We start from the raw sequence: 18,758 nt of genomic DNA, 5'->3' as shown, positions 1-18,758 counted from the left end.
CCTAGAATTACCAGGCAGTATTTAGAGTAAAACGTGTGTAAAAGCTGCCTTTATGAAAGAGAGAAAATAAAAATATATATATAAAATAGTAAAATGGAAGGGGAGTGATAGATTTAAATTAATCGTGAAGTGGAGCGCCCCCTGTATAAAGTAAAAGTGAGAAAAGCTTACAGCACCTGGTATTCCCAGGTGGTCTCCCATCCAAGTACTAACCAGACCCTACCCCGCTTAGCTTCCAAGATCAGACGAGATCGGGCGTGATCAGGGTGCTATGGCCATAAGCGAGAGCCGCGAACAAAAACAGCCCTTTTGCATTACACGCCTCTATACATGCCAGTTAGTCCCATTGGATCCTACTCCTGTTTTTTTTTTTTTTTATCTGACTCACACTGCAGCACCACCATCCAATCGGCAGCGCCGGACCCACACCAAACATTCACCAAACTACTCAGCCGGCAGCCTACCACAATTATTCCATTCTTTCCCCATCCGCACACTTCCTTCTCTTTAAGTCCTTTTCACTACCGAACAGGTTAATCGCCGCACGTCCCCCGCCGGCAAACATTACTCATTTGCCTACCGCATGCAGGCTTCTCTTAAAGACCCTCTGTTATCAACTCCGCTAACAGCCACAAAATCTCCACCGCACGAAGCCCACTGGTTGCTGTTGAATCACATGCTTCACCAAAATGTCACGCTGTCAGAACACTGGGAGCTACACACGCCAACAAATCCATACTGCAGGCTGCAGCCAGAACAATTTTCTACATTGAAACATCGACGGCCTCTTCTCTCTAAAAATTCACCAGACCGCTTCTACCACCAGCAAAGAAGTTTCCATCCATAATTCCTCTGTGATTCCCACTAACCTAAACATTAAGCTGGCATTGAAGGGTGTGAATTACCCCGGCCAACCTGCTCTTTTAAATACAGCTTTTAGCAAGTTTTGAAAGGAGGAGAAGAGCAGATAATATGCCAATAATATCGAATATTCTGTGGCGAAGTGGTTTTTGCATAGAAAACAAAGCGGTGAGTTGAAGAGGAATTATATTAGTACTTTGTTTAAAACTGTGTGTAAAAAGCTGTCTCTTTATTATTAACAATAAGTTGTAAAACGTGAATGGGGAGTGACAGTCTTCAAGTTTGTGAGAAGATCGCGCCCTGGTGGAATAAAGGCACGAACAGCTTACAGCAGCTATAATTATCAGGCAGTATTTAGAGTAAAACGGTGTGTAAAAGCTGCCTTTATGAATGAGAGAAAAAAGAAATATATAAAATAGTAAAATGTAAGGGGATTGATAGATTTAAATTAATCGTGAAGTGGAGCGCCCCCTGTATAAAGTAAAAGTGAGAAAAGCTTACAGCACCTGGTATTCCCAGGTGGTCTCCCATCCAAGTACTAACCACACCCTACCCTGCTTAGCTTCCGAGATCAGACGAGATCGGGCGTGTTCAGGGTGGTATGGCCGTAAGCGAGAGATGCTACCAAAAATATCCCTTTTGCATTACACGCGTCTATACATTCCAGTTAGTCCCATTGGATCCTACTCCTGTTTTTTTTTTTTTTTTTTATCTGACTCACACTGCAGCCCCACCATCCAATCGGCAGCGCCGGACCCACACCAAACATTCACCAAACTACTCAGCCAGCAGCATACCACAATTATTCCATTCTTTCAGCATCCGCACACTGCCTTCTTTTTAACTCCTTTTCACTACCGCACAGGTTAATCGCCGCACGTCCCCCGCCGGCAAACATTACTCCTTTGCCTACTGCATGCAGGCTTCTCTTAACGACCCTCTGTTATCAACTCCGCTAACAGCCACAAAATCTCCGCCGCACGAAGCCCACTGGAAGCTGCTGAGTCACATGCTTCCCCAAAACGTCGCGCTGTCAGAACACTGGGAGCTACACACACCAACAAGTCCATACTGCAGGCTGCAGCCAGAACTATTTTCTACATTCAAACATCGACGGCCTCTTCTCTCTAAAAATTCACCAGACCGCTTCTACCACCAGCAAAGAAGTTTCCATCCCTAATTCCTCTGTGATTCCCACTAACCTAAACATTAAGCTGGCATTGAAGGGTGTGAATTACCCCGGCCAATCTGTTCTTTTAAATACAGCTTTTAGCAAGTTTTGAAAGGAGAAGAGCAGAACTTGCTATGCCAATAATATCGAGTCTTCTGTGGCGAAGTGGTTTTTGCATAGAAAACAAAGCGGTCAGTTGAAGAGGAATAATATCAGTACTTTGTTTAAAACTGTGTGTAAAAAGCTGTCTCTTTATCATTAACAATAAGTTGTAAAACGTGAATGGGGAGTGACAGTCTTCAAGTTTGTGAGAAGATCGCGCCCTGGTGGAATAAAGGCACGAACAGCTTACAGCACCTAGAATTACCAGGAAGTATTTAGAGTAAAACGGTTTCTAAAAGCTGCCTTTATGAATGAGAGAAAAAAAAATATATATATATAAAATAGTAAAATGGAAGGGGAGTGATAGATTTAAATTAATCGTGAAGTGGAGCGCCCCCTGTATAAAGTAAAAGTGAGAAAGGCTTACAGCACCTGGTATTCCCAGGAGGTCTCCCATCCAAGTACTAACCAGACCCTACCCTGCTTGGCTTCCGAGATCAGACGAGATCGGGCGTGTTCAGGGTGGTATGGCCGTAAGCGAAAGATGCTACCAAAAACAGCCCTTTTGCATTACACGCGTCTATACATTCCAGTTAGTCCCATTGGATCCTACTCCTGTTTTTTTTTTTTTTTTTTATCTGACTCACACTGCAGCCCCACCATCCAATCGGCAGCGCCGGACCCACACCAAACATTCACCAAACTACTCAGCCAGCAGCCTACCACAATTATTCCATTCTTTCCGCATCCGCACACTTCCTTCTTTTTAACTCCTTTTCACTACCGCACAGGTTAATCGCCGCACGTCCCCCGCCGGCAAACATTACTCCTTTGCCTACTGCATGCAGGCTTCTCTTAACGACCCTCTGTTATCAACTCCGCTAACAGCCACAAAATCTCCGCCGCACGAAGCCCACTGGAAGCTGCTGAGTCACATGCTTCCCCAAAACGTCGCGCTGTCAGAACACTGGGAGCTACACACACCAACAAGTCCATACTGCAGGCTGCAACCAGAACAATTTTCTACATTCAAACATCGACGGCCTCTTCTCTCTAAAAATTCACCAGACCGCTTCTACCACCAGCAAAGAAGTTTCCATCCCTAATTCCTCTGTGACTCCCACTAACCTAAACATTGAGCTGGCATTGAAGGGTGTGAATTACCCCGGCCAATCTGTTCTTTTAAATACAGCTTTTAGCAAGTTTTGAAAGGAGAAGAGCAGAACTTGCTATGCCAATAATATCGAGTCTTCTGTGGCGAAGTGGTTTTTGCGTAGAAAACAAAGCGGTCAGTTGAAGAGGAATAATATCAGTACTTTGTTTAAAATTGTGTGTAAAAAGCTGTCTCTTTATCATTAACAATAAGTTGTAAAACGTGAATGGGGAGTGACAGTCTTCAAGTTTGTGAGAAGATCGCGCCCTGGTGGAATAAAGGCACGAACAGCTTACAGCACCTAGAATTACCAGGCAGTATTTAGAGTAAAACGTGTGTAAAAGCTGCCTTTATGAAAGAGAGAAAATAAAAATATATATATAAAATAGTAAAATGGAAGGGGAGTGATAGATTTAAATTAATCGTGAAGTGGAGCGCCCCCTGTATAAAGTAAAAGTGAGAAAAGCTTACAGCACCTGGTATTCCCAGGTGGTCTCCCATCCAAGTACTAACCAGACCCTACCCCGCTTAGCTTCCAAGATCAGACGAGATCGGGCGTGATCAGGGTGCTATGGCCATAAGCGAGAGCCGCGAACAAAAACAGCCCTTTTGCATTACACGCCTCTATACATGCCAGTTAGTCCCATTGGATCCTACTCCTGTTTTTTTTTTTTTTTATCTGACTCACACTGCAGCACCACCATCCAATCGGCAGCGCCGGACCCACACCAAACATTCACCAAACTACTCAGCCGGCAGCCTACCACAATTATTCCATTCTTTCCGCATCCGCACACTTCCTTCTCTTTAAGTCCTTTTCACTACCGAACAGGTTAATCGCCGCACGTCCCCCGCCGGCAAACATTACTCATTTGCCTACCGCATGCAGGCTTCTCTTAAAGACCCTCTGTTATCAACTCCGCTAACAGCCACAAAATCTCCACCGCACGAAGCCCACTGGTTGCTGTTGAATCACATGCTTCACCAAAATGTCACGCTGTCAGAACACTGGGAGCTACACACGCCAACAAATCCATACTGCAGGCTGCAGCCAGAACAATTTTCTACATTGAAACATCGACGGCCTCTTCTCTCTAAAAATTCACCAGACCGCTTCTACCACCAGCAAAGAAGTTTCCATCCATAATTCCTCTGTGATTCCCACTAACCTAAACATTAAGCTGGCATTGAAGGGTGTGAATTACCCCGGCCAACCTGCTCTTTTAAATACAGCTTTTAGCAAGTTTTGAAAGGAGGAGAAGAGCAGATAATATGCCAATAATATCGAATATTCTGTGGCGAAGTGGTTTTTGCATAGAAAACAAAGCGGTGAGTTGAAGAGGAATTATATTAGTACTTTGTTTAAAACTGTGTGTAAAAAGCTGTCTCTTTATTATTAACAATAAGTTGTAAAACGTGAATGGGGAGTGACAGTCTTCAAGTTTGTGAGAAGATCGCGCCCTGGTGGAATAAAGGCACGAACAGCTTACAGCAGCTATAATTATCAGGCAGTATTTAGAGTAAAACGGTGTGTAAAAGCTGCCTTTATGAATGAGAGAAAAAAGAAATATATAAAATAGTAAAATGTAAGGGGATTGATAGATTTAAATTAATCGTGAAGTGGAGCGCCCCCTGTATAAAGTAAAAGTGAGAAAAGCTTACAGCACCTGGTATTCCCAGGTGGTCTCCCATCCAAGTACTAACCACACCCTACCCTGCTTAGCTTCCGAGATCAGACGAGATCGGGCGTGTTCAGGGTGGTATGGCCGTAAGCGAGAGATGCTACCAAAAATATCCCTTTTGCATTACACGCGTCTATACATTCCAGTTAGTCCCATTGGATCCTACTCCTGTTTTTTTTTTTTTTTTTTATCTGACTCACACTGCAGCCCCACCATCCAATCGGCAGCGCCGGACCCACACCAAACATTCACCAAACTACTCAGCCAGCAGCATACCACAATTATTCCATTCTTTCAGCATCCGCACACTGCCTTCTTTTTAACTCCTTTTCACTACCGCACAGGTTAATCGCCGCACGTCCCCCGCCGGCAAACATTACTCCTTTGCCTACTGCATGCAGGCTTCTCTTAACGACCCTCTGTTATCAACTCCGCTAACAGCCACAAAATCTCCGCCGCACGAAGCCCACTGGAAGCTGCTGAGTCACATGCTTCCCCAAAACGTCGCGCTGTCAGAACACTGGGAGCTACACACACCAACAAGTCCATACTGCAGGCTGCAGCCAGAACTATTTTCTACATTCAAACATCGACGGCCTCTTCTCTCTAAAAATTCACCAGACCGCTTCTACCACCAGCAAAGAAGTTTCCATCCCTAATTCCTCTGTGATTCCCACTAACCTAAACATTAAGCTGGCATTGAAGGGTGTGAATTACCCCGGCCAATCTGTTCTTTTAAATACAGCTTTTAGCAAGTTTTGAAAGGAGAAGAGCAGAACTTGCTATGCCAATAATATCGAGTCTTCTGTGGCGAAGTGGTTTTTGCATAGAAAACAAAGCGGTCAGTTGAAGAGGAATAATATCAGTACTTTGTTTAAAACTGTGTGTAAAAAGCTGTCTCTTTATCATTAACAATAAGTTGTAAAACGTGAATGGGGAGTGACAGTCTTCAAGTTTGTGAGAAGATCGCGCCCTGGTGGAATAAAGGCACGAACAGCTTACAGCACCTAGAATTACCAGGAAGTATTTAGAGTAAAACGGTTTCTAAAAGCTGCCTTTATGAATGAGAGAAAAAAAAATATATATATATAAAATAGTAAAATGGAAGGGGAGTGATAGATTTAAATTAATCGTGAAGTGGAGCGCCCCCTGTATAAAGTAAAAGTGAGAAAGGCTTACAGCACCTGGTATTCCCAGGAGGTCTCCCATCCAAGTACTAACCAGACCCTACCCTGCTTGGCTTCCGAGATCAGACGAGATCGGGCGTGTTCAGGGTGGTATGGCCGTAAGCGAAAGATGCTACCAAAAACAGCCCTTTTGCATTACACGCGTCTATACATTCCAGTTAGTCCCATTGGATCCTACTCCTGTTTTTTTTTTTTTTTTTTATCTGACTCACACTGCAGCCCCACCATCCAATCGGCAGCGCCGGACCCACACCAAACATTCACCAAACTACTCAGCCAGCAGCCTACCACAATTATTCCATTCTTTCCGCATCCGCACACTTCCTTCTTTTTAACTCCTTTTCACTACCGCACAGGTTAATCGCCGCACGTCCCCCGCCGGCAAACATTACTCCTTTGCCTACTGCATGCAGGCTTCTCTTAACGACCCTCTGTTATCAACTCCGCTAACAGCCACAAAATCTCCGCCGCACGAAGCCCACTGGAAGCTGCTGAGTCACATGCTTCCCCAAAACGTCGCGCTGTCAGAACACTGGGAGCTACACACACCAACAAGTCCATACTGCAGGCTGCAACCAGAACAATTTTCTACATTCAAACATCGACGGCCTCTTCTCTCTAAAAATTCACCAGACCGCTTCTACCACCAGCAAAGAAGTTTCCATCCCTAATTCCTCTGTGACTCCCACTAACCTAAACATTGAGCTGGCATTGAAGGGTGTGAATTACCCCGGCCAATCTGTTCTTTTAAATACAGCTTTTAGCAAGTTTTGAAAGGAGAAGAGCAGAACTTGCTATGCCAATAATATCGAGTCTTCTGTGGCGAAGTGGTTTTTGCGTAGAAAACAAAGCGGTCAGTTGAAGAGGAATAATATCAGTACTTTGTTTAAAATTGTGTCTAAAAAGCTGTCTCTTTATCATTAACAATAAGTTGTAAAACGTGAATGGGGAGTGACAGTCTTCAAGTTTGTGAGAAGATCGCGCCCTGGTGGAATAAAGGCACGAACAGCTTAGAGCACCTTGAATTATCAGGAAGTATTTAGAGTAAAACGGTGTGTAAAAGCTACCTTTATGAATGAGAGAAAAATATATATATATATAAAATAGTAAAATGGAAGGGGAGTGATAGATTTAAATTAATCCTGAAGTGGAGCGCCCCCTGTATAAAGTAAAAGTGAGAAAAGCTTACAGCACCTGGTATTCCCAGGAGGTTTCCCATCCAAGTACTAACCAGACCCTACCCTGCTTAGCTTACGAGATCGGATGAGATCGGGCGTGTTCAGGGTGGTATGGCCATAAGCGAGAGACGCTACCAAAAACAGCCCTTTTGCATTACACGCCTCTATACATGCCAGTTGGTCCCATTGGATCCTACTAATGTTCTTTTTTTTTTTTTTATCTGACTCACACTGCAGCCCCACCATCCAATCGGCAGCGCCGGACCCTCACCAAACTACTCAGCCGGCAGCCTACCACAATTATTCCATTCTTTCCGCATCCGCACACTTCCTTATTTTTAACTCCTTTTCACTACCGCACAGGTTAATCGCCGCACGTCCCCCGTCGGCAAACATTACTCCTTTGCCTACTGCATGCAGGCTTCTCTTAACGACCCTCTGTTATCAACTCCGCTAACAGCCACAAAATCTCCGCCGCACGAAGCCCACTGGTAGCTGCTGAATCACATGCTTCCCCAAAACGTCGCGCTGTCAGAACACTGGGAGCTACACACACCAACAAGTCCATACTGCAGGCTGCAGCCAGAACAATTTTCTACATTCAAACATCGACGGCCTCTTCTCTCTAAAAATTCACCAGACCGCTTCTACCACCAGCAAAGAAGTTTCCATCCCTAATTCCTCTGTGATTCCCACTAACCTAAACATTAAGCTGGCATTGAAGGGTGTGAATTACCCCGGCCAACCTGTTCTTTTAAATACAGCTTTTAGCAAGTTTTGAAAGGAGAAGAGCAGAACTTGTTATGCCAATAATATCGAGTCTTCTGTGGCGAAGTGGTTTTTGCATAGAAAACAAAGCGGTCAGTTGAAGAGGAATAATATCAGTACTTTGTTTAAAACTGTGTGTAAAAAGCTGTCTCTTTATCATTAACAATAAGTTGTAAAATGTGAATGGGGAGTGACAGTCTTCAAGTTTGTGAGAAGATCGCGCCCTGGTGGAATAAAGGCACGAACAGCTTACAGCAGCTAGAATTACCAGGAAGTATTTAGAGTAAAACGGTTTCTAAAAGCTGCCTTTATGAATGAGAGAAAAAAAATATATATATATATAAAATAGTAAAATGGAAGGGGAGTGATAGATTTAAATTAATCGTGAAGTGGAGCGCCCCCTGTATAAAGTAAAAGTGAGAAAAGCTTACAGCACCTGGTATTCCCAGGTGGTCTCCCATCCAAGTACTAACCAGACCCTACCCTGCTTAGCTTCCGAGATCAGACGAGATCGGGCGTGTTCAGGGTGGTATGGCCGTAAGCGAGAGACGCTACCAAAAACAGCCCTTTTGCATTACACGCCTCTATACATGCCAGTTGGTCCCATTGGATCCTACTAATGTTCTTTTTTTTTTTTTTATCTGACTCACACTGCAGCCCCACCATCCAATCGGCAGCGCTGGACCCACACCAAACATTCACCAAACTACTCAGCCAGCAGCCTACCACAATTATTCCATTCTTTCCGCATCTGCACACTTCCTTCTTTTTAACTCCTTTTCACTACCGCATAGGTTAATCGCCGCACGTCCCCCGCCGGCAAACATTACTCCTTTGCCTACTGCATGCAGGCTTCTCTTAACGACCCTCTGTTATCAACTCCGCTAACAGCCACAAAATCTCCGCCGCACGAAGCCCACTGGTAGCTGCTGAATCACATGCTTCCCCAAAACGTCGCGCTGTCAGAACACTGGGAGCTACACACACCAACAAGTCCATACTGCAGGCTGCAGCCAGAACAATTTTCTACATTCAAACATCGACGGCCTCTTCTCTCTAAAAATTCACCAGACCGCTTCTACCACCAGCAAAGAAGTTTCCATCCCTAATTCCTCTGTGACTCCCACTAACCTAAACATTAAGCTGGCATTGAAGGGTGTGAATTACCCCGGCCAATCTGTTCTTTTAAATACAGCTTTTAGCAAGTTTTGAAAGGAGAAGAGCAGAACTTGCTATGCCAATAATATCGAGTCTTCTGTGGCGAAGTGGTTTTTGCATAGAAAACAAAGCGGTCAGTTGAAGAGGAATAATATCAGTACTTTGTTTAAAACTGTGTGTAAAAAGCTGTCTCTTTATCATTAACAATAAGTTGTAAAACGTGAATGGGGAGTGACAGTCTTCAAGTTTGTGAGAAGATCGCGCCCTGGTGGAATAAAGGCACGAACAGCTTAGAGCACCTTGAATTACCAGGAAGTATTTAGAGTAAAACGGTGTGTAAAAGCTACCTTTATGAATGAGAGAAAAATATATATATATATATAAAATAGTAAAATGGAAGGGGAGTGATAGATTTAAATTAATCGTGAAGTGGAGCGCCCCCTGTATAAAGTAAAAGTGAGAAAAGCTTACAGCACCTGGTTTTCCCAGGAGGTCTCCCATCCAAGTACTAACCAGACCCTATCCTGCTTAGCTTATGAGATCAGATGAGATCGGGCGTGTTCAGGGTGGTATCGCCATAAGCGAGAGACGCTACCAAAAACAGCCCTTTTGCATTACACGCCTCTATACATGCCAGTTGGTCCCATTGGATCCTACTAATGTTCTTTTTTTTTTTTTTATCTGACTCACACTGCAGCCCCACCATCCAATCTGCAGCGCCGGACCCACACCAAACATTCACCAAACTACTCAGCCAGCAGCCTACCACAATTATTCCATTCTTTCCGCATCCGCACACTTCCTTCTTTTTAGCTCCTTTTCACTACCGCACAGGTTAATCGCCGCACGTCCCCCGCCGGCAAACATTACTCCTTTGCCTACTGCATGCAGGCTTCTCTTAACGACCCTCTGTTATCAACTCCGCTAACAGCCACAAAATCTCCGCCGCACGAAGCCCACTGGTAGCTGCTGAATCACATGCTTCCCCAAAACGTCGCGCTGTCAGAACACTGGGAGCAACACACACCAACAAGTCCATACTGCAGGCTGCAGCCAGAACAATTTTCTACATTCAAACATCGACGGCCTCTTCTCTCTAAAAATTCACCAGACCGCTTCTACCACCAGCAAAGAAGTTTCCATCCCTAATTCCTCTGTGACTCCCACTAACCTAAACATTAAGCTGGCATTGAAGGGTGTGAATTACCCCGGCCAATCTGTTCTTTTAAATACAGCTTTTAGCAAGTTTTGAAAGGAGAAGAGCAGAACTTGCTATGCCAATAATATCGAGTCTTCTGTGGCGAAGTGGTTTTTGCATAGAAAACAAAGCGGTCAGTTGAAGAGGAATAATATCAGTACTTTGTTTAAAACTGTGTGTAAAAAGCTGTCTCTTTATCATTAACAATAAGTTGTAAAATGTGAATGGGGAGTGACAGTCTTCAAGTTTGTGAGAAGATCGCGCCCTGGTGGAATAAAGGCACGAACAGCTTACAGCACCTAGAATTACCAGGCAGTATTTAGAGTAAAACGTGTGTAAAAGCTGCCTTCATGAATGAGAGAAAAAAGAAATATATAAAATAGTAAAATGGAAGGGGAGTGATAGATTTAAATTAATCGTGAGATGGAGTGCCCCCTGTATAAAGTAAAAGTGAGAAAAGCTTACAGCACGTGGTATTCCCAGGCAGTCTCCCATCCAAGTACTAACCAGACCCTACCCCGCTTAGCTTCCGAGATCAGACGAGATCGGGCGTGTTCAGGGTGGTATGGCCATAAGCGAGAACCGCGAACAAAAACAGCCCTTTTGCATTACACGCCTCTATACATGCCAGTTAGTCCCATTGGATCCTACTCCTGTTTTTTTTTTTTTTTTATCTGACTCACACTGCAGCACCACCATCCAATCGGCAGCGCCGCACCAACACCAAACATTCACCAAACTACTCAGCCGGCAGCCTACCACAATTATTCCATTCTTTCCGCATCCGCACACTTCCTTCTTTTTAACTCCTTTTCACTACCGCACAGGTTAATCGCCGCACATCCCCCGCCGGCAAACATTACTCCTTTGCCTACTGCATGCAGGCTTCTCTTAACGACCCTCTGTTATCAACTCCGCTAACAGCCACAAAATCTCCGCCGCACGAAGCCCACTGGTAGCTGCTGAATCACATGCTTCCCCAAAACGTCACGCTGTCAGAACACTGGGAGCTACACACACCAACAAGTCCATACTGCAGGCTGCAGCCAGAACAATTTTCTACATTCAAACATCGACGGCCTCTTCTCTCTAAAAATTCACCAGACCGCTTCTACCACCAGCAAAGAAGTTTCCATCCCTAATTCCTCTGTGATTCCCACTAACCTAAACATTAAGCTGGCATTGAAGGGTGTGAATTACCCCGGCCAATCTGTTCTTTTAAATACAGCTTTTAGCAAGTTTTGAAAGGAGAAGAGCAGAACTTGCTATGCCAATAATATCGAGTCTTCTGTGGCGAAGTGGTTTTTGCATAGAAAACAAAGCGGTCAGTTGAAGAGGAATAATATCAGTACTTTGTTTAAAACTGTGTGTAAAAAGCTGTTTCTTTATCATTAACAATAAGTTGTAAAACGTGAATGGGGAGTGACAGTCTTCAAGTTTGTGAGAAGATCGTGCCCTGGTGGAATAAAGGCACGAACAGCTTACAGCACCTAGAATTACCAGGCAGTATTTAGAGTAAAACGTGTGTAAAAGCTGCCTTCATGAATGAGAGAAAAAAGAAATATATAAAATAGTAAAATGGAAGGGGAGTGATAGATTTAAATTAATCGTGAGGTGGAGTGCCCCCTGTATAAAGTAAAAGTGAGAAAAGCTTACAGCACGTGGTATTCCCAGGCAGTCTCCCATCCAAGTACTAACCAGACCCTACCCCGCTTAGCTTCCGAGATCAGACGAGATCGGGCGTGTTCAGGGTGGTATGGCCATAAGCGAGAACCGCGAACAAAAACAGCCCTTTTGCATTACACGCCTCTATACATGCCAGTTAGTCCCATTGGATCCTACTCCCGTTTTTTTTTTTTTTTTATCTGACTCACACTGCAGCACCACCATCCAATCGGCAGCGCCGCACCCACACCAAACATTCACCAAACTACTCAGCCGGCAGCCTACCACAATTATTCCATTCTTTCCGCATCCGCACACTTCCTTCTCTTTAAGTCCTTTTCACTACCGAACAGGTTAATCGCCGCACGTCCCCCGCCGGCAAACATTACTCATTTGCCTACCGCATGCAGGCTTCTCTTAAAGACCCTCTGTTATCAACTCCGCTAACAGCCACAAAATCTCCGCCGCACGAAGCCCACTGGTTGCTGTTGAATCACATGCTTCCCCAAAATGTCACGCTGTCAGAACACTGGGAGCTACACACGCCAACAAGTCCATACCGCAGGCTGCAGCCAGAACAATTTTCTACATTCAAACATCGACGGCGTCTTCTCTCTAAAAATTCACCAGACCGCTTCTACCACCAGCAAAGAAGTTTCCATCCCTAATTCCTCTGTGATTCCCACTAACCTAAACATTAAGCTGGCATTGAAGGGTGTGAATTACCCCGGCCAATCTGTTCTTTTAAATACAGCTTTTAGCAAGTTTTGAAAGGAGAAGAGCAGAACTTGCTATGCCAATAATATCGAGTCTTCTGTGGCGAAGTGGTTTTTGCATAGAAAACAAAGCGGTCAGTTGAAGAGGAATAATATCAGTACTTTGTTTAAAACTGTGTGTAAAAAGCTGTCTCTTTATCATTAACAATAAGTTGTAAAACGTGAATGTGGAGTGACAGTCTTCAAGTTTGTCAGAAGATCGCGCCCTGGTGGAATAAAGGCACGAACAGCTTACAGCACCTAGAATTACCAGGCAGTATTTAGAGTAAAACGTGTGTAAAAGCTGCCTTTATGAATGAGAGAAAAAAGAAATATATAAAATAGTAAAATGGAAGGGGAGTGATAGATTTAAATTAATCGTGAGGTGGAGTGCCCCCTGTATAAAGTAAAAGTGAGAAAAGCTTACAGCACGTGGTATTCCCAGGCAGTCTCCCATCCAAGTACTAACCAGACCCTACCCCGCTTAGCTTCCGAGATCAGACGAGATCGGGCGTGTTCAGGGTGGTATGGCCATAAGCGAGAACCGCGAACAAAAACAGCCCTTTTGCATTACACGCCTCTATACATGCCAGTTAGTCCCATTGGATCCTACTCCCGTTTTTTTTTTTTTTTATCTGACTCACACTGCAGCACCACCATCCAATCGGCAGCGCCGCACCCACACCAAACATTCACCAAACTACTCAGCCGGCTGCCTACCACAATTATTCCATTCTTTCCGCATCCGCACACTTCCTTCTTTTTAACTCCTTTTCACTACCGCACAGGTTAATCGCCGCACATCCCCCGCCGGCAAACATTACTCCTTTGCCTACTGCATGCAGGCTTCTCTTAACGACCCTCTGTTATCAACTCCGCTAACAGCCACAAAATCTCCGCCGCACGAAGCCCACTGGTAGCTGCTGAATCACATGCTTCCCCAAAACGTCACGCTGTCAGAACACTGGGAGCTACACACACCAACAAGTCCATACTGCAGGCTGCAGCCAGAACAATTTTCTACATTCAAACATCGACGGCCTCTTCTCTCTAAAAATTCACCAGACCGCTTCTACCACCAGCAAAGAAGTTTCCATCCCTAATTCCTCTGTGATTCCCACTAACCTAAACATTAAGCTGGCATTGAAGGGTGTGAATTACCCCGGCCAATCTGTTCTTTTAAATACAGCTTTTAGCAAGTTTTGAAAGGAGAAGAGCAGAACTTGCTATGCCAATAATATCGAGTCTTCTGTGGCGAAGTGGTTTTTGCATTGAAAACAAAGCGGTCAGTTGAAGAGGAATAATATCAGTACTTTGTTTAAAACTGTGTGTAAAAAGCTGTTTCTTTATCATTAACAATAAGTTGTAAAACGTGAATGGGGAGTGACAGTCTTCAAGTTTGTGAGAAGATCGTGCCCTGGTGGAATAAAGGCACGAACAGCTTACAGCACCTAGAATTACCAGGCAGTATTTAGAGTAAAACGTGTGTAAAAGCTGCCTTTATGAATGAGAGAAAAAAGAAATATATAAAATAGTAAAATGGAAGGGGAGTGATAGATTTAAATTAATCGTGAGGTGGAGTGCCCCCTGTATAAAGTAAAAGTGAGAAAAGCTTACAGCACGTGGTATTCCCAGGCAGTCTCCCATCCAAGTACTAACCAGACCCTACCCCGCTTAGCTTCCGAGATCAGACGAGATCGGGCGTGTTCAGGGTGGTATGGCCATAAGCGAGAACCGCGAACAAAAACAGCCCTTTTGCATTACACGCCTCTATACATGCCAGTTAGTCCCATTGGATCCTACTCCCGTTTTTTTTTTTTTTTTTATCTGACTCACACTGCAGCACCACCATCCAATCGGCAGCGCCGCACCCACACCAAACATTCACCAAACTACTCAGCCGGCAGCCTACCACAATTATTCCATTCTTTCCGCATCCGCACACTTCCTTCTCTTTAAGTCCTTTTCACTACCGAACAGGTTAATCGCCGCACGTCCCCCGCCGGCAAACATTACTCATTTGCCTACCGCATGCAGTCTTCTCTTAAAGACCCTCTGTTATCAACTCCGCTAACAGCCACAAAATCTCCGCCGCACGAAGCCCACTGGTTGCTGTTGAATCACATGCTTCCCCAAAATGTCACGCTGTCAGAACACTGGGAGCTACACACGCCAACAAGTCCATACCGCAGGCTGCAGCCAGAACAATTTTCTACATTCAAACATCGACGGCGTCTTCTCTCTAAAAATTCACCAGAGCGCTTCTACCACCAGCAAAGAAGTTTCCATCCCTAATTCCTCTGTGATTCCCACTAACCTAAACATTAAGCTGGCATTGAAGGGTGTGAATTACCCCGGCCAATCTGTTCTTTTAAATACAGCTTTTACCAAGTTTTGAAAGGAGGAGAAGAGCAGATAATATGCCAATAATATCGAATATTCTGTGGCGAAGTGGTTTTTGCATAGAAAACAAAGCGGTGAGTTTAAGAGGAATTATATCAGTACTTTGTTTAAAACTGTGTGTAAAAAGCTGTCTCTTTATTATTAACAATAAGTTGTAAAACGTGAATGTGGAGTGACAGTCTTCAAGTTTGTGAGAAGATCGCGCCCTGGTGGAATAAATGCACGAACAGCTTACAGCACCTAGAATTACCAGGCAGTATTTAGAGTAAAACGTGTGTAAAAGCTGCCTTTATGAATGAGAGAAAAAAGAAATATATAAAATAGTAAAATGGAAGGGGAGTGATAGATTTAAATTAATCGTGAGGTGGAGTGCCCCCTGTATAAAGTAAAAGTGAGAAAAGCTTACAGCACGTGGTATTCCCAGGCAGTCTCCCATCCAAGTACTAACCAGACCCTACCCCACTTAGCTTCCGAGATCAGACGAGATCGGGCGTGTTCAGGGTGGTATGGCCATAAGCGAGAGCAGCGAACAAAAACAGCCCTTTTGCATTACACGCCTCTATACATGCCAGTTAGTCCCATTGGATCCTACTCCTGTTTTTTTTTTTTTTTAATCTGACTCACACTGCAGCACCACCATCCAATCGGCAGCGCCGCACCCACACCAAACATTCACCAAACTACTCAGCCGGCAGCCTACCACAATTATTCCATTCTTTCCGCATCCGCACACTTCCTTCTCTTTAAGTCCTTTTCACTACCGAACAGGTTAATCGCCGCACGTCCCCCGCCGGCAAACATTACTCATTTGCCTACCGCATGCAGGCTTCTCTTAAAGACCCTCTGTTATCAACTCCGCTAACAGCCACAAAATCTCCGCCGCACGAAGCCCACTGGTTGCTGTTGAATCACATGCTTCCCCAAAATGTCACGCTGTCAGAACACTGGGAGCTACACACGCCAACAAGTCCATACTGCAGGCTGCAGCCAGAACAATTTTCTACATTGAAACATCGACGGCCTCTTCTCTCTAAAAATTCACCAGACCGCTTCTACCACCAGCAAAGAAGTTTCCATCCCTAATTCCTCTGTGATTCCCACTAACCTAAACATTAAGCTGGCATTGAAGGGTGTGAATTACCCCGGCCAACCTGCTCTTTTAAATACAGCTTTTAGCAAGTTTTGAAAGGAGGAGAAGAGCAGACCTTGCTATGCCAACAATATCAAGTCGTCTGTGGCGAAGTGGTTTTTGCATAGAAAACAAAGCGGTGAGTTGAAGAGGAATTATATCAGTACTTTGTTTAAAACTGTGTGTAAAAAGCTGTCTCTTTATTATTAACAATAAGTTGTAAAACGTGAATGGGGAGTGACAGTCTTCAAGTTTGTGAGAAGATCGTGCCCTGGTGGAATAAAGGCACGAACAGCTTACAGCACCTAGAATTACCAGGCAGTATTTAGAGTAAAACGTGTGTAAAAGCTGCCTTTATGAATGAGAGAAAAAAGAAATATATAAAATAGTAAAATGGAAGGGGAGTGATAGATTTAAATTAATCGTGAGGTGGAGTGCCCCCTGTATGAAGTAAAAGTGAGAAAAGCTTACAGCACTTGGTATTCCCAGGCAGTCTCCCATTGAAGTACTAACCAGACCCTACCCCGCTTAGCTTCCGAGATCAGACGAGATCGGGCGTGTTCAGGGTGGTAGGGCCATAAGCGAGAGCAGCGAACAAAAACAGCCCTTTTGCATTACACGCCTCTATACATGCCAGTTAGTCCCATTGGATCCTACTCCTGTTTTTTTTTTTTTTTATCTGACTCACACTGCAGCACCACCATCCAATCGGCAGCGCCGCACCCACACCAAACATTCACCAAACTACTCAGCCGGCAGCCTACCACAATTATTCCATTCTTTCCGCATCCGCACACTTCCTTCTCTTTAAGTCCTTTTCACTACCGAACAGGTTAATCGCCGCACGTCCCCCGCCGGCAAACATTACTCATTTGCCTACCGCATGCAGGCTTCTCTTAAAGACCCTCTGTTATCAACTCCGCTAACAGCCACAAAATCTCCGCCGCACGAAGCCCACTGGTTGCTGTTGAATCACATGCTTCCCCAAAATGTCACGCTGTCAGAACACTGGGAGCTACACACGCCAACAAGTCCATACTGCAGGCTGCAGCCAGAACAATTTTCTACATTGAAACATCGACGGCCTCTTCTCTCTAAAAATTCACCAGACCGCTTCTACCACCAGCAAAGAAGTTTCCATCCCTAATTCCTCTGTGATTCCCACTAACCTAAACATTAAGCTGGCATTGAAGGGTGTGAATTACCCCGGCCAACCTGCTCTTTTAAATACAGCTTTTAGCAAGTTTTGAAAGGAGGAGAAGAGCAGACCTTGCTATGCCAACAATATCAAGTTGTCTGTGGCGAAGTGGTTTTTGCCTAGAAAACAAAGCGGTGAGTTGAAGAGGAATTATATCAGTACTTTGTTTAAAACTGTGTGTAAAAAGCTGTCTCTTTATTATTAACAATAAGTTGTAAAACGTAAATGGGGAGTGACAGTCTTCAAGTTTGTGAGAAGATCGTGCCCTGGTGGAATAAAGGCACGAACAGCTTACAACACCTAGAATTACCAGGCAGTATTTAGAGTAAAACGTGTGTAAAAGCTGCCTTTATGAATGAGAGAAAAATATATATATATATATAAAATAGTAAAATGGAAGGGGAGTGATAGATTTAAATTAATCGTGAAGTGGAGCGCCCCCTGTATAAAGTAAAAGTGAGTAAAGCTTACAGCACCTGGTATTCCCAGGAGGTCTCCCATCCAAGTACTAACCAGACCCTACCCTGCTTGGCTTCCGAGATCGGATGAGATCGGGCATGTTCAGGGTGGTATGGCCATAAGCGAGAGACGTGACCAAAAACAGCCCTTTTGCATTACACGCCTCTATACATGCCAGTTAGTCCCATTGGATCCTACTCCTGGTTTTTTTTTTTTTTTTATCTGACTCACACTGCAGCACCACCATCCAATCGGCAGCGCCGGACCCACACCAAACATTCACCAAACTACTCAGCCGGCAGCCTACCACAATTATTCCATTCTTTCCGCATCCGCACACTTCCTTCTTTTTAACTCCTTTTCAGTACCGCACAGGTTAATCGCCGCACGTCCCCCGCCGGCAAACATTACTCCTTTGCCTACTGCATGCAGGCTTCTCTTAACGACCCTCTGTTATCAACTCCGCTAACAGCCACAAAATCTCCGCCGCACGAAGCCCACTGGTAGCTGCTGAATCACATGCTTCCCCAAAACGTCGCGCTGTCAGAACACTGGGAGCTACACACACCAACAAGTCCATACTGCAGGCTGCAGCCAGAACAATTTTCTACATTCAAACATCGACGGCCTCTTCTCTCTAAAAATTCACCAGACCGCTTCTACCACCAGCAAAGAAGTTTCCATCCCTAAT

The 18,758-nt window shown here is 44.6% G+C and overlaps 16 non-coding genes across 16 annotated transcripts; all 16 read right to left on the bottom strand.

Annotated features, from left to right (window-relative positions):
- Positions 1 to 164: 164 nt before the first annotated feature.
- Positions 165 to 283, bottom strand: LOC125737234 (5S ribosomal RNA). The gene has a single exon (XR_007396501.1). It is a non-coding gene; the product is annotated as a 5S ribosomal RNA (ribosomal RNA).
- Positions 284 to 1,355: 1,072 nt separating this feature from the next.
- LOC125734164 (5S ribosomal RNA) lies at positions 1,356 to 1,474 on the bottom strand. Its single transcript, XR_007393488.1, has one exon. It is a non-coding gene; the product is annotated as a 5S ribosomal RNA (ribosomal RNA).
- Positions 1,475 to 2,554: 1,080 nt separating this feature from the next.
- Positions 2,555 to 2,673, bottom strand: LOC125732375 (5S ribosomal RNA). The gene has a single exon (XR_007391756.1). It is a non-coding gene; the product is annotated as a 5S ribosomal RNA (ribosomal RNA).
- A 1,078-nt stretch (positions 2,674 to 3,751) lies between these two features.
- LOC125737233 (5S ribosomal RNA) lies at positions 3,752 to 3,870 on the bottom strand. Its single transcript, XR_007396500.1, has one exon. It is a non-coding gene; the product is annotated as a 5S ribosomal RNA (ribosomal RNA).
- Positions 3,871 to 4,942: 1,072 nt separating this feature from the next.
- LOC125734163 (5S ribosomal RNA) lies at positions 4,943 to 5,061 on the bottom strand. The gene has a single exon (XR_007393487.1). It is a non-coding gene; the product is annotated as a 5S ribosomal RNA (ribosomal RNA).
- Positions 5,062 to 6,141: 1,080 nt separating this feature from the next.
- Positions 6,142 to 6,260, bottom strand: LOC125732374 (5S ribosomal RNA). The gene has a single exon (XR_007391755.1). It is a non-coding gene; the product is annotated as a 5S ribosomal RNA (ribosomal RNA).
- Positions 6,261 to 7,338: 1,078 nt separating this feature from the next.
- Positions 7,339 to 7,457, bottom strand: LOC125734597 (5S ribosomal RNA). Its single transcript, XR_007393903.1, has one exon. It is a non-coding gene; the product is annotated as a 5S ribosomal RNA (ribosomal RNA).
- Positions 7,458 to 8,526: 1,069 nt separating this feature from the next.
- Positions 8,527 to 8,645, bottom strand: LOC125736215 (5S ribosomal RNA). Its single transcript, XR_007395499.1, has one exon. It is a non-coding gene; the product is annotated as a 5S ribosomal RNA (ribosomal RNA).
- Positions 8,646 to 9,724: 1,079 nt separating this feature from the next.
- On the bottom strand, positions 9,725 to 9,843 carry LOC125731101 (5S ribosomal RNA). The gene has a single exon (XR_007391388.1). It is a non-coding gene; the product is annotated as a 5S ribosomal RNA (ribosomal RNA).
- Positions 9,844 to 10,916: 1,073 nt separating this feature from the next.
- Positions 10,917 to 11,035, bottom strand: LOC125736885 (5S ribosomal RNA). The gene has a single exon (XR_007396153.1). It is a non-coding gene; the product is annotated as a 5S ribosomal RNA (ribosomal RNA).
- A 1,072-nt stretch (positions 11,036 to 12,107) lies between these two features.
- Positions 12,108 to 12,226, bottom strand: LOC125736884 (5S ribosomal RNA). The gene has a single exon (XR_007396152.1). It is a non-coding gene; the product is annotated as a 5S ribosomal RNA (ribosomal RNA).
- A 1,072-nt stretch (positions 12,227 to 13,298) lies between these two features.
- LOC125736883 (5S ribosomal RNA) lies at positions 13,299 to 13,417 on the bottom strand. Its single transcript, XR_007396151.1, has one exon. It is a non-coding gene; the product is annotated as a 5S ribosomal RNA (ribosomal RNA).
- Positions 13,418 to 14,488: 1,071 nt separating this feature from the next.
- On the bottom strand, positions 14,489 to 14,607 carry LOC125736882 (5S ribosomal RNA). The gene has a single exon (XR_007396150.1). It is a non-coding gene; the product is annotated as a 5S ribosomal RNA (ribosomal RNA).
- Positions 14,608 to 15,680: 1,073 nt separating this feature from the next.
- LOC125730836 (5S ribosomal RNA) lies at positions 15,681 to 15,799 on the bottom strand. The gene has a single exon (XR_007391125.1). It is a non-coding gene; the product is annotated as a 5S ribosomal RNA (ribosomal RNA).
- Positions 15,800 to 16,874: 1,075 nt separating this feature from the next.
- LOC125731242 (5S ribosomal RNA) lies at positions 16,875 to 16,993 on the bottom strand. The gene has a single exon (XR_007391524.1). It is a non-coding gene; the product is annotated as a 5S ribosomal RNA (ribosomal RNA).
- A 1,079-nt stretch (positions 16,994 to 18,072) lies between these two features.
- LOC125733575 (5S ribosomal RNA) lies at positions 18,073 to 18,191 on the bottom strand. Its single transcript, XR_007392915.1, has one exon. It is a non-coding gene; the product is annotated as a 5S ribosomal RNA (ribosomal RNA).
- Between the last annotated feature and the right edge of the window lie 567 nt (positions 18,192 to 18,758).

Source organism: Brienomyrus brachyistius, chromosome 2, assembly GCF_023856365.1.
Source record: "Brienomyrus brachyistius isolate T26 chromosome 2, BBRACH_0.4, whole genome shotgun sequence".
Classification (NCBI taxonomy): Eukaryota; Metazoa; Chordata; class Actinopteri; order Osteoglossiformes; family Mormyridae; genus Brienomyrus; species Brienomyrus brachyistius.
This window is presented reverse-complemented; position numbering and strand designations above follow the sequence as displayed.